The sequence below is a fragment of the Schistocerca gregaria genome, chromosome 4 (assembly GCF_023897955.1).
Source record: "Schistocerca gregaria isolate iqSchGreg1 chromosome 4, iqSchGreg1.2, whole genome shotgun sequence".
In the NCBI taxonomy this organism is placed as follows: Eukaryota; Metazoa; Arthropoda; class Insecta; order Orthoptera; family Acrididae; genus Schistocerca; species Schistocerca gregaria.
Window position 1 is genome coordinate 247,810,524 of NC_064923.1, and position 14,705 is coordinate 247,825,228.

At 39.0% G+C, this 14,705-nt stretch overlaps 1 protein-coding gene across 1 annotated transcript in view; it reads right to left on the bottom strand.

Moving 5' to 3' along the window:
* Positions 1–14,705, bottom strand: part of LOC126267194 (aquaporin-9-like) — a 216,055-nt gene that overhangs the window by 54,371 nt on the left and 146,979 nt on the right. The gene's annotated exons all lie outside the window — the stretch shown is intronic.

A 14,705-nucleotide genomic window follows, 5' to 3' on the forward strand; every position in this document is an offset into this window, starting at 1 on the left:
CATTATGATACAAAATATTAAAGTTTTTAACATAGCTGTTACTGTTACATTGTAGAATGCTTTTCTTTAACTGCAGCCTGTACAAGGGGAGAAGTGGTTTTATGACACACCAAACTTTTATGATACGGCCAAAAAGTCCTCTTTAAGGAAAGGTGATTTCAGTGATTGTTACTGTGGCCTTTAGCCCAAAGAGATGTCTGACACAGCTCTTCATGCTATTCTCTCCTATGCATCTTTGTCTCTGCAAAACTACGGCAATCAAGATCCATTTGAATTTGATTACTGACACACACACACACACACACACACACACATTCTCTCTCTCTCTCTCTCTCTCTCTCTCTCTCTCTCCACCCCAGTGCCAAATTCACAATCAACCAATTCCTTCTTTTAGGCATAATGTGCCCTACATTTATTTTTTCCCTAATTCAGTTTATTACCTCTCTTTAGTTATCCTGCAGTGCCATATTTAAAAACCTTGTTATAACTTCTTTCAAAGAAATCTGATCTTCCAAGTCCTAACAGTCCCTGACAAAATTAAGATGTCATTGGCAAATCTGAAAGTTATAATTTCTCCTCTCTGAACTTTCCAAAATTCTCCTTCATTTCCAACACAGCTTGCTCAATGTACAGGTAGAATAACAATGGGGCTGGGTTATAGCCTTGTCCCACTACCTACTCAACCACTGCTTCCATTTCATATCCTCCAGCTCATAAATGCAGTATGGTTTCTGTAGATAACATTTTGATCTCTGTATTTTATGTGCAATTCCTTCAGAATTTCTCAAAGTTTGCACCAATCAACTTTTTCAAAAGCCTTCACCAAAACTAAAAATGTCAAAACTAAGTTTGCTCTTTGGTAACATACCTCCTATGATTAGTAACGGGGTCAGAAATGCCTTCTGAGTGTCTTCATGTCTCTGAAACCAAGACTAATATGAGGGTGGATTGAAAAGTACTTGGAATGGAATAGAAAAAAGTACTTACATTACTGAAAGTTTTTTTATATTTTTCAATGTAGTCTCCTTGTAAATTAATGCTCTTGGTCCAGCAATGTTCCAGCAATGTTTTGGGAAGAGATGGAAGTCTACAGAGCCACATAAGGTGAATAAGGTGGGTGTGGCAGGAATTCATACCACAGTTTGTGTAATTTTGCCATGGCGGCAGCACATGTGCGAGGATGTGCATGGTCTTGATAGAAGATGACTTTCTTCCTTGCTAAACCTGGCATTTTTTCATGTAAATTTTGTTGCAATTTGTCCAAAACGTTAGCTTAGTATTTTCCATCTATTTTTTGCCCAGTGGGGAGATTACCTACAAACAGAATCCCCTCTGCATCCCAGAACACTGATGACATGACCTCTCCCACCGAAGGAATTGTCTTTGCTTTCTTTGGTGGCGGAGAATCAGAATATTTCCAAAGATTTGACTGTTGTTTTGTCTCTGGGGAATAGTAGAGCACCCAAGTTTCATTTGTGGTCACAAACTGGTGCAAAAAATCTTTTCCGACATGTCCATTCTCAGGTGTTTTTGATCCAGCATCAAGTGGCACCCATCTTGCAGATAATTTTTCATTTTTAATTTTTTGGTTAAAATGTGATACACCCTTTTGGATGACATCTGGCAAGCATCAGAAATTTCTTTTACTTTCAATCAGTGATCCTCCATGACCGTTTTGTGCACTTTTGCAATGATTTCTGGAGTAGTGACACATCTTGGCCGACCACTGCACGGATCATCAAATAAGCTCTGATGACCAAATTTAAATTCATTTGTCTACTTGGCAACAGCTGAATAAGGAGCAGACTCCCCCAGTGTATTCTGAACATCAGAATGAATGTCCTTTGCTTTCACACCTTTCTTTATGAAGTTCTTAATCACTGCTCGAATCTCGATTTTCTCCATCTTCACAAATCATTATGTGGCAGCAACTACAGAGACATGTCACCATCACAGCTCTCTTCCAAAAGCACTGATGTGGCACTTGTTTAGAGGCAACTGTCCAATGAATATCATGTGAACAACTCATTGCACTAGTGCAGACCTCTCATGGTGATTCTGAGAACTTTTTAAACCAACCTCATATTCAACTTCTACAGGCTTTTCCATTTTTCTTTAAATAATTTGTATCAGTATTTTGCACTCATGATTTACAAAAGTGATGGTTTGGCAGTATTCAAATGTGTCAGCATCCCTCTTTGGAATTTGAATTATCACATTCTTCTTGGAGCTGAGGGTATTTTTCCTGCCTCATATTTTGCATATCAAATATAATAACATCACAGCTGGCTCTCCCAAAGATGTCAGTAATTTTGAGAGAATGCAATCTTCTTCAAGTGCCTTGCTTTGGCTTAGGTATTTCAGGGCACCATCACAATTATTTCACAGTATCATATCCCCCATCTCATATTTGTATTCTCTGCATCTACATTTACATCTGCTCTCTCTAAACCACTGTAAGTGCATGGTGGATGCTATTTTCTAATGAGCCAATTTATACAGCTTCTTATTATTCCATCCGAGTGTGGAGCACGGAAAGAATGTCTGCTTCAATGGATCTGAGCAACCTGTAATTAATCTAATCTTGCCTTCTTGATCTCTATGCGAGCAATATGTATGAGGTTGTAGTATATTCTAGATTTATCACTTAAATGTATTTCTTGAAACAATGTAAAAAATCTCTCATGGAACAGCTTGCATCTGTCTTCAAACACCTACCAGTTCAGTTTTTCCAATGTTTCTGTGTTGCTCTTCCATAGTCCAAACAAATGTGGGACCATTTGTGCTGTCTTCATAGTTCTATCTGGTCAAGGTCCCACACTCAGGAGGATAGATGAAGCATGAGTTATAGAAGGGTTTTGAGAGCAATTTCCATTGTAGATTGACTGCATTTCTTAGTGTCCTACTAATCAACTGAAGTCTGCAGCTGACTTTCTATCTATGACTGAACCTATGTGATTGTTCCATTACAGAGTCCTACAAATTGTTACACCAAGGTATTTGTATTAGTTGACCAATTCCAATTGTGATTCATTGATACTGTAGTCATGTGATACTAGGTTTTTTGTGGAATTCAAATTTTATATATTATCTATTCACCAAGCAGCGCCAGAACACATACATAAAAGAAGGTTCTAGTTAGGCAAGCTTTTGGATCCAGTGGCTCCTTATTCAGGCAGAAGGGTTAAAAGTGGGAGGAAGAGGAGTGAAACAAATGACTGGAGAGGTCTACAAAAAGTGGTAAATCTTGGGAAAGTCACCCAGAACTAAGGGTCATGGGTCTCCTCTGACCCATGGTTCTGGGTGACTTTCCCAAAATCTCCCCCTTTTCCTAGATCTCTCCTATCCTTTTCCTTCACCCCTCTTCCTTCCCCTTCAACCCTTCTGGCTGAAAAAGGTGCCACTGGCTCCAAAAGCTTGTCTAATTACAACCTTCTTTTATGTGTGTGTTCTACTGCTACTTGGTGAGTAGATTTTTTTATTATTCAATTAAATTATTTTGTCAAAAATTGATTGTTTTCATTGATAAATTTTATATTTTGGAATTTAATGCAACAAGTTGCCCATATTTACACCATGTTGAAATGGCTTTGAGGCATGGCCAGTTTTAGACTGTTATTCATAACAGATAACTACTTCATTCATGAAAAGTCGGAAGTTACTATTAATATTTTCTGCAAGGTCATTAACGTACAACATGAGCAGCAAGGGTACAGCACACATCCCTGGGGTAGTCTGGAAGTTACTTCTACATCTGTCTATGACTCTCCATCCAAGATAATATGTTGCATCCTTCACACCAAGTAGTCAATCCAGCCATAACTTTTGTTTGATACCCATACGGAAACATATTTCTGATAAAGGCATTGGTGTGGTAATGAGTGAGAATCTTTTCAGAAGTCAAGAAATAATGCACATCTCTGACTACCTTGATCAACGTCCTACAGGATGGCCTTCAATAAAAGCATGAGTTGGGTATCACATGATTGATGTTGGCATGGAGGATGCTATTCTGTTGCAGATGTCTCATTATGTTTGGGTTCCGAATACATTCTAAGATTCTATTACAGATGGATGTAAATGAAGTTCAGGTACTGTTTTGTGGGTCACTTATGCTGCCCTCCTTGCAGGTGTGAGAGACTAGTGCTTTTTTCCAACTACCGGAAACAATATTATTAGAGGGATCTCTGGTATATCATGGTTAAAAAAGCGGCTAACACAGCTATAAGTGATCAATAGAATCTGATGGGAATCCATTGGGCCCTTGAACTTTGTTGAGATGTTTCTTAACATCACTGTCAATAATATCTTTATGAGTAATTTTTGCAATGTAGTGAGAATGAAACTGTGGCAATTCTAATAGATTTTCCTTTGTGAAGGAAAATTTGAAAGCAGAGTTCAGTATTTTGCCTCTTCCATTGATACCCTTAACTTGAGTTCCCTTGTCATCTGTGAGTGTCTGGCCACTATTTGTATTGCCACTAACAGCCATTACATACAACCAGAATTCCTTTGGATTTTCTGAGAGCTCATTCAATAACATTCGGCTGTGGTGGTCACTGAAGAGTTCATGTATTGCCCTCTTGGCAGCCAAATGCATTTTATTTATCATATTTCTAGCTATAGTCTTATGGTTTGTTTTATACCAGTTATGCAGTAGTTTCTGCACATTGAGACATTTATTTACTGTGAATTTTTACCTTGGAGGACCCCTCCGATAATGAACTGTTCTTCCAGGAACATATCTATCCAGTTCATGGTCAATTATTCATTTAAACTTGAACTACAGTTATTCTACATGTTCTGTCCAGAGCCAAATGTTTCAAGTTATTCAATGAGATATGAGTCAACAGCCTCTATTTTTAGATTTCTGAGCATATAAATGTTTCTACTTATTTTAGTTGAAATTTGTACTTTGATAATTGTTGTTGCTGCAACTGCCTCATTGTCGCTGACACCAATTTAAATGCAGACAACCTCAAAGAAAGTAAGTGAACTTGCTGCCACTAGATGCAATATATATATACACTATGAGAAGACTTCTGACCAATATATTTTAAGTGGTTTTCAGAGAAGGAAATTAGTATTGCTTTGTGGGCTGCCTTGCCATGTTCACCACTTACAAAAGTGTAAATTTTCCAGTTGATTGTTAAATGACTGAAGTCTCCTCTGACAATAAGGGTACGATTGAGGAACATAAGCATCAGTGAAATGTAGTTCTCACCTATATCTGGTGAGCCTCCACATCTGATAGTGAGTCTTGGTGAAACAGCCTACTGGTGGGATGGAGCTTCGATTTCTATTTCAAAGGATGTGAGTTTCTTGTCTAATTTGAGAAAGAGATCTCCTACACTTACCACTGGCCTGTCCTTTCATTATACACAGTGGTGTAAATACAGACTTCAATAGTACTCTGGTGTCTTTAATTGGCAGAAAATCACAGAGCAAAATGCAGTATATTGGAGTAAAAATAACTTATTGCTCCTTTACACCATAACCATAACAATAGAACAAAAAAAAAAATCAAGATATAATTTTATAATGTCATGTAACATGGTTGCACACACAATGAACATAAATATCTGGTGTACCTGCCCACCCACCCACCCACCCACACACACACACACACACACACACACACACACACACACACACACACACACACAACAACAACAACAACAACAACAAAAACCTCACTGCTGTCAACACGTCCACTCTTGTTTTATTGAGTTTGTTTTGAGATCATTGACAGAGCTTTTCTGTTTCATATGAATTTGTCTCTAGTTAAAGGTTTTGTGAATAAGTCTGCCAACTGTTTATCAGAATAAATATAACAGATTTCTATCTCATTATTTTCAACATGTTCACGTATATAATGGTATTTAATGCCAATGTGCTTGGTGTGTTTGTGATGTTCTGTGTTTTCAAATAGCACTTTGATTGACAACATGGAGTATTGTTGGTTTCTCCAACTGAAAACCAAATTCACTGAGAAAACCACGCAACCAAACAACTTCAGTAGCAGCATCTGAAGCTGCTATGTATTCGGCCTTACACATTTCTGCTGACGTGAACACTATGTCACAGACCCACCTGCTAACAAGCTCACATAGCCTGTTGTTGACCGACTAGTGTCACAGTCACCAGCAAAGTCGACATCTAAGTAGACCACCAGTCCAGTAGAGTCAGCTTTGTACCTTATGGTCAGGTTCCTGGTCCCCTGTAGGTACTTCATAATCGTTTTAACAGGATGCCAATGAATGAGACCCTGATTATGTACAAACCTACTCACCTTTCGAACTGAAAAGAAAGCTACAATTTCGAATAGAGTATATAATGCATTGTTTAACTACATTGTGGTGTACGATAATTCATAATTCATTGTGCATGTGTTTTTGGATGTGCGGTGAATCACTGAGAGGCTGGACTACTGAAGGATGGATTAGCCAGAGTCTAGTGTATTATTAACGTATTGCGCATATTTTTTAAAATTTAATTTAGTTTTATTTTATTTATTTATTCATTCAGGGACCATCTTACAGCGATACAGGATTTGTCATCATAATGCAGTGAAAATAGATATCTCACAATATACATACACTTAGAATATACAAGTGTGTTTTTATAAGGATAGGACATGTGGTAGGTCGTGGCCTTGCCAAAGGAACTGTCCTGGCACTTAGATGAAATGATTTAGCAAAGGACAATAGCTAAGGCAAAATGGCCAGACAGAGCTAACTCAATTCTCTTGAATATTATCACAGTGTCTTAACAACTACCCTGCCTCATTTGGCTCATCCCTTTTGATCATAAACAAATTACACCAGATACCTTATACTAGTAATATAAAATTTGATTTACTGCTGCAGACACCAAGGACACACATTATTATTCCTGTACCACAAACATGCTGCTATGCCCCTAGCAGTCCCTCCAGTCCATTCAGAAAATTTACTCCACACTCATAAACATCCATCTAGGCCCCAAGCAAAATTTGATTTACTGCTGCAGACACCAAGGACACGCATTATTATTCCTGGACCACAAACATGCTCCTATGCCCCTAGCAGTCCCTCCAGTCCATTCAGAAAATTTACTCCACACTCATAAACATCCATCTAGGCCCCAAGCATGACTTCCTGTCCTCTCTCCAGCCCGTATGAAAAGTGAACCAGCAACCCCCTGTGGTAAGCAAGATACTGTGAACAGCATAATTATGAGACATTACTTTCATCCACTATAGATCCAGGCACATTATTTTCTTGTAAAAACATTATTACTTGATAGAAAATGTTATTTTGTGTTTCTTGTCTGTTTTTCCTTGGCAAAAATAACTACAGAATGACTCCTGTTCCATGATAATGTATACAACTACAGGGTAATAATTATTGAACTACATGAAATAAAATCATCAAACTTCTGAATGGTTTGTGTTAGGACATTCAAAGTGCATGGCTGGCCATGGGGTATAATGGGAATTAGTATGCACATGCACAAGCACCTTGTTGTTGTCAGCCATTTGCATGCAAAACTGTCGTGGTACAGCATGCCTGAGCACACAGTTCTTGTGAAGTCCTACTATGCGGGCAATAACAGCTGTGGCGAAAAGGAAGTTTGCGACCAAGATCAAGCTGAAGACTGCTGATCCAAGTGTGCTAACAATCAAGAATTTAATTCAAAAGTTTGAGAGAACGAGTAGTGTTCATGATGACGTGTTGGCAATACCAAGTCATCCAAAAAGGGTGAAAACACCTGAAAACTTTGAGAAGACATGTGTTGTGTTTCAAACCAACCCCAGTAAATAGATCAGATGAGCTGCACAAAAGGTAAGAATCACCTGGGAGACACTGCGACAAATTCTTGTGGAAGATGTGCATGTCTTTCTATAAAAAATTCAAACCCGTCAGCCATTAAGCCCCAGGGCCATGGAACAGCGGTTGCATTTTGGCAACACTATTGCCCACAGAATTGATGAACAGGTCTCTGATGTGAATATGATTTGGTGTAGTGATGAAGCCCACTTTCATTTGGATGGCTTCATCAATAAAGAAAATTGGCGCATTTTGGGAACTGAAAACCCACATTTCATGATCCAGAAATCTGTTCATCCTCAACAGGTGACTGTGTGGTGTACAATGTCCAGTCACTGAACGATCAGTATGATATTCCTTGATGGCATGGTGATTACAAAAGGTACAAGAAGGTCTTGGAAAATGATTTTGTCCCCATTATCCAAAGTGACCCTGGTTTTGACAAGATGTGGTTTTTGCAAGGAGGAGCTTTTGACTCTATTGAGACAGGAGAGTATTTGATGCCCTGGAGGTGCACTTTAGGGATGGCTCTGGGGTACCTGGAGGCCACTGGCATGGGCCTCAATTGACTGTCATGTTCTCCAGATCTGAAAACATGCGACTCCTTTTTTTTAAGCTACATTAAAGACAAGATGTACAGCAATAACCCCAAAACAACTTCTGAGCCTAAAACAGCCATTCAGGGGTGTGTTCTGCCACTTCAATGGGTCATGCAGAATTTCACTATGCATTTGCACCATATCATCGCCAATGATGATGGTGGCTGGCATATTGAACATGACATAACCTAAATCCAAATATCTGTAGTGATGTTTACATGTTGAATAAAGTGTGTGCACACCTTAGTTTGTAACTAATTTATGATTTTTCCCACATAGTTCAATAATTGTCACCTTGTATTAGTGAAATACTTAGTAATGTTTTCCCTGATTTTCACAACAAATTGTTACATGTCCTTATTTGTTACAATAAGGATACCCATTTCTTTAAATAGTCCTTTACAATGATCCTGACTACTAATTATTATTTGTATTGCCCTTTTCTGCAGTTTGGAAATTGTGTCATTCTTTTATGTCATTGGTCACCAGAAAAGAAAGCCATAGCAAAGAACTGAATGAAAGCACGGTATGTGATCACGACACAAATGGCTGTTACAGACTGATGACAGAATCCTAAAAACATAAAATGCTGATGACATACTTTTGCAGGAACACTGTTTATTCTATGTTGAATGCCAATCAATATTATCCTTAAAAACATTGTATTTGTTGCACACACTATATATTTATCAATTATGCCTAATGTGACAGAGCTATCTTCCCTCTTTATGCTGAAGTGCATGCTGTTCGTTTGTATTAAGTTTTAATGTTAATTTATTAAGTACTGCCCAATTGTAAAAATCCTTGATGATTTGCTTCCTTTAATTGGAGTTCTGATGTTTTTTTTAGTGACTACGTGGTTGCTAGCATCTGTAAAGAGAACTTTTTCTCCATGTCTGACATCATTTGTAAAGTAATTACTAACAAAGAGATAGAGGGGCTGGCCAGTACTTACCTCAGCTCAGTACAGCCGATAGAAACACAAAAAACAACCGAAAATTTAAGCTCCTAGCTTTCGGAATAAATGTTCCTTCATCAGGGAGGAGAGAGGGGAAAGAAAGGGAAGAAGGGAAAGTGGATTTAGTTACTCACAACCCAGGTTATGAAGCAACAGGGAAAGGAAAACAGGGAAGGTAGCAAGGATGGAGGCATGGTTGTCCGAGAGGTGGAGGACTTTGAAGAGAGATAGGAGCTGTTGGGAGTGGTGGTTACATGAAGTAGTGTAGAGGTTCAGGACAAGTTGGGTAAGGGCTAAGGATTGAAGGTTCTGGAAGTCCAGGAGAGATTGGTGGAAGGAGGAATTGCATCCAGAGATGGGAACTTTTAAGGTAAGTCCTTTAGGGGTAATTCCAAAGGTTAAGCAGGAATGGAGGAAAAGTATGTGGGATTGCAGTTTGGCTACGGTAAATGCATGTTTCCGGAATGAATGTAAATAATGTGGTATAGGATTAGGGTACATAGTGGGTAACTGGTGGGTAGGGAAATTAAATAACTAAAGTTAGAATAGTAATCATAAGAAGGAATAAAACACGGAAGGAAAGGCGAGAAAGAAAGAAATTGTGTTGGTAACGTTAAATACCAAAGAAAGACCACCGAATAAGAAAAATACGGAAAACGTTGACCAGACCAAGCAAGTGTGTACAGATCAGGGGAAAAAGAACACACGCTGCTCAAAAACAGAGATAGCGAGTAGCGAAAAAAAAAAAGATCGCGCGTGACGCAAAAAAGATCGCGCGTGACGCAAAAAAGATCGCGCGTGCCGCAAAAAAGATCGTGCGTGCGCAAAAAAGATCGCGTGTGCCGCAAAAAGGTTCGCGGGTGGTGCAGAAATGTTCCAAAAAATGTTTCCTGTGGCAGAGAAAGATAGGCAATGGCACAAAAATATCACCAGCAACACGAAATCGACGGAATTGGATGATACTGATAGGTGTGGAAGAGATTGTTGGCAGTGATTGTTGGCTGGAAAACAGCGAATAACGAACGTTAAAACTATGGAATGTTAAATAATGGAATGTTAAATAAATAAATCAATAAATAGAAAAAGAGAAGTGGACTATAAACCGAACAAGACAATAGGAGGCAAATGAAACTAGCACAGTTGGTGACGAAAATATATATATATATATAAAACACTGAAGAAGAGAAAGTGTTTGGATGACAGATGTAAGTGATAGCTAACAAAAGGGACAAAACAATGAAGAATGTGGACCATATAGGTGATCTAACTAATTAATGGAAAATCTCATATAAAGATGTGAAACAATTACTAACAAAGAGATAGAGGGGCTGGCCAGTACTTACCTCAGCTCAGTACAGCCGATAGAAACACAAAAAACAACCGAAAATTTAAGCTCCTAGCTTTCGGAATAAATGTTCCTTCATCAGGGAGGAGAGAGGGGAAAGAAAGGGAAGAAGGGAAAGTGGATTTAGTTACTCACAACCCAGGTTATGAAGCAACAGGGAAAGGAAAACAGGGAAGGTAGCAAGGATGGACCAGAGCTCATGCATTGCATATATGTAGAACAGATAGTGACTCTAAATATTACCATACTTGAGCAGTGTTTATTGAATGCACACTAACAAAGCATTTGGAGAACAGATGTGCAAGTGGATGATGAATGTTGGAACTACAGTTCCGCCATAGTACAGTTATTTTACATGGCACTGACATCAGAAGAGAGCAAAATTAACCTTATTTCTATGGCATCACATAGCCAAAACATGCCTCCATCCTTGCTACCTTCCCTGTTTTCCTTTCCCTGTTGCTTCATAACCTGGGTTGTGAGTAACTAAATCCACTTTCCCTTCTTCCCTTTCTTTCCCCTCTCTCCTCCCTGATGAAGAAACATTTATTCCGAAAGCTAGGAGCTTAAATTTTCGGTTGTTTTTTGTGTTTCTATCGGCTGTACTGAGCTGAGGTAAGTACTGGCCAGCCCCTCTATCTCTTTGTTAGTAATTGTTTCACATCTTTATATGAGATTTTCCATTAATTAGTTAGATCATTTGTAAAGTCAATGATATACAGGGTGTTCATATTAACTGAAGACAGTGAAATATCTTGAAAGGTAAACATTTGATCAAAAAAAGTAATAATTCCAATTTGTTTGTCTCAGAGGGGGACACCTAATGATACCACACTTGACCCCTCATTCCAACATGTACATGGTGGTGTGGGGGCAATTTCAGAATCTTCAATGGGAACCTCCATCTTTTATTGCAGATTACAATTCTAGAGCAAAACCTACACATATTTTGTCTGAAGTATTCTCTTCATTTCATCACAGAGGGCATTGTAGGCAGAGGAATAGAAATGGGTGTACAGTCATAATTTCTGACATGCTACTCAATGACCCTTGAATATCTGAGGGCACTTGGGACCCATCCTCCATGCTGCGAGGGGAGGACACGTGAGTATTTCATAACTTCTACTAGAAACCCTATTCATAATAGTGCACTCCTCTGACATATCGAACAGGAGCTATTCGATGTGCTACCATAGCCATGTACTGAATTACGATGCATGGTAAAAGGCAATACATTGTGACCAGAGCTCATGCATTGCATATATGTAGAACAGATAGTGACTCTAAATATTACCATACTTGAGCAGTGTTTATTGAATGCACACTAACAAAGCATTTGGAGAACAGATGTGCAAGTGGATGATGAATGTTGGAACTACAGTTCCGCCATAGTACAGTTATTTTACATGGCACTGACATCAGAAGAGAGCAAAATTAACCTTATTTCTATGGCATCACATAGCCAAAACGTACGATGTATCTTCCCCTAGTACAATCTTTGACAGCACCACTAACTTCCACAGTGGAACAGGATGCCATTTCCATGGTAACCCTCGATTATCCCAGTAAATGCTGTGGCAAGGACAATCTTTAGTGTAGATTTTGTTGTTCTTAGTTTAGAGTGCAGCATACTCTAAGCCTTATTTCATACCAATGAACCATTTTAATAGTATAATTTATATTCACTGACAAATAATGATCAATAATTGACATTACGATGTATTCTAACTGTAACTGTTCCTTCGTAGTTATGTATTAAGTTATCTAATCATGAACATGTTTTCTGATTTGCTACTTATGATGTCATACTGAGAACGGTGGGTGTGACCAGTCCTATTAATACTCGTTCCCTCCATGCACACTCAGTCGTTACACGAGCGTCAAGGGTCGATAGAACTTATCTAGCAGTGTCTATCCACCACTCTGGGTATAATTTATTACTATTTATCTTATTTTTATATATATTTTATATGCTTATTATAATGTTTATTCGACTTTGGCAATATATCTTTACAGAGTTGAAACTGGTCACTCACTCCAATAAAAAATATTTTAACAAGATTGTGATCGAGACTGTTTTAAATTTTAATGTTAACCCAGGTAGCTGACTGTGTGTGGAGTGCACACAGAGGTTTTTAGATTAGGCAACTTTCCATCCAGTCCAGTAACAATTGCTATGGAAAACCCAGAAGTAGCAGTGTAAGAGAACAAGCAATGCCTCCCACATGTGAAAGTATTAAAATCCTAGTGGCTAATTGCCAAAGTGTTCACACTAGTGTTTAAAATGCTCCTGAAAAGCAGTGAAGCTCATATAATATTAGGCACAGAAAGCTGGTTGAAACTTGAATTTGGTAGGAGTGAGATATTTGTGGAAATTTTAAGTGCATATCAAAAGGGTAGGCTAATAGGAAATGGAGTAGGTGTATTTGGCAAAGTGGACAAGAAACTCAAATCCACCATTATAGAAATTGAAGCCATTGTTATTGTAGCTCTGTTTCCTGATTGTTCCCTGCAGCACCAGTGCAATGTGTGCTCCAAAGTGACTCACCATACAGGATTGCCAAGATGAGGTGGATATGTCACCAGAACAGCTCAACCATGTTCACATTGGTGTTACCAGTTAGAGAAGCGACCTTGCTCAGGTCACTACCTATGTTGTCCTACCTGACCCTATACAATCAGTTCCCTACCCCACTCACTATCACTATTTGATCATTTTTCATGAAATCCTTACACAAAGGTCCTAAATGCTCTGTCATCTGATTCAGCTCAGCACTTGGCTTGGAACTGCTAATGACCTGATACTCTTCCTTTAACTTCACTTTCAACTGTGGTCCTACATCTCTGCCATGACTGCTATCTAGCAGCAGTACTCACTTCTTCCTAACATTTTTATTATTCCTAGCCTGTCAATTTACAGGTAACATCTGCTGCACATTGTCTACTTCTACACTATCTCAAGACTCCTGTCCCCTCAACTCTGGCAGCTCTAACCTGTTACCGATATGACACAATAACGTTATCAGACTGCAATCTCCTCCTCTAGCCTTCTTACCAGCTTACAGTTACCAACCACTGCCTCACCAGTCACACACTATTGAGGACCTTTTCAGGGACCTAGGCATTCTTACCCTTGTATGACAATACATATATTCCCTAATGGTTCTTTTGGTTAATAATAACTAGAATAACTGCACAATTATCAACCAAAATCATAAAAATGTCCATACAACATTTTAATGTCTATCAGTGGATCAGAATGGAGTTTTATATTCTGGTGCAAAATGTCTTAAGAGATTACTGACAGATATTCAAAATTAGGGAAAAAGAATATCTCATTTGTAAGTCCCCCAACTTATCACAATATTTGGACTCAGAGACACAAAATTCTGCATAATTTCATTTGTCACCGTCCTCACCCATCCAACCCCTTCCTTGTTACTATTCCAGTACTCCATAGCTGTCATTCCACCACCTCACCCAGTCTTTTTATTTCTCTCCTTTTCTGCTACTTCCCTTCCCCCCTTCCCACCTCTCTCCACCTCTGTCTAACCTGGAGCACTTCTCTGTCTGTCACCCCCACCTACTATCCCCCCCTCCCCCTCCCCACCCCAGCTCCCTCCTTACCCCCACTCAGTTGCCACTCCCATCATGATGTGGTGTGGGGCTGCCGCTTGCAGTGTGGTTTCAGTTGCCTGAGACTACAGTCGTGTGTGCGCGTGTGCACGTGCGTTCGCGCGCTTTTGTGTGCGTGTGTGTGTGTGTGTGTGTGTGTGTGTGTGTGTGTGTGTGTGTGTGTGCACATGTGCATATGTGCGTGTATTGTTGACAAAGGCATTAATCACTGAAAGCTTTAATTGTGAGAGTCTTTTTATTGTGCCTATCTGCAACTCAGCATCTCTCCTATATGGAGAGTAGCAATTTCCCTTCTCATATTATTATATTCCATCCTGGATTTTCTATTATTTGTATTAAATAGATCTTCAAATTGT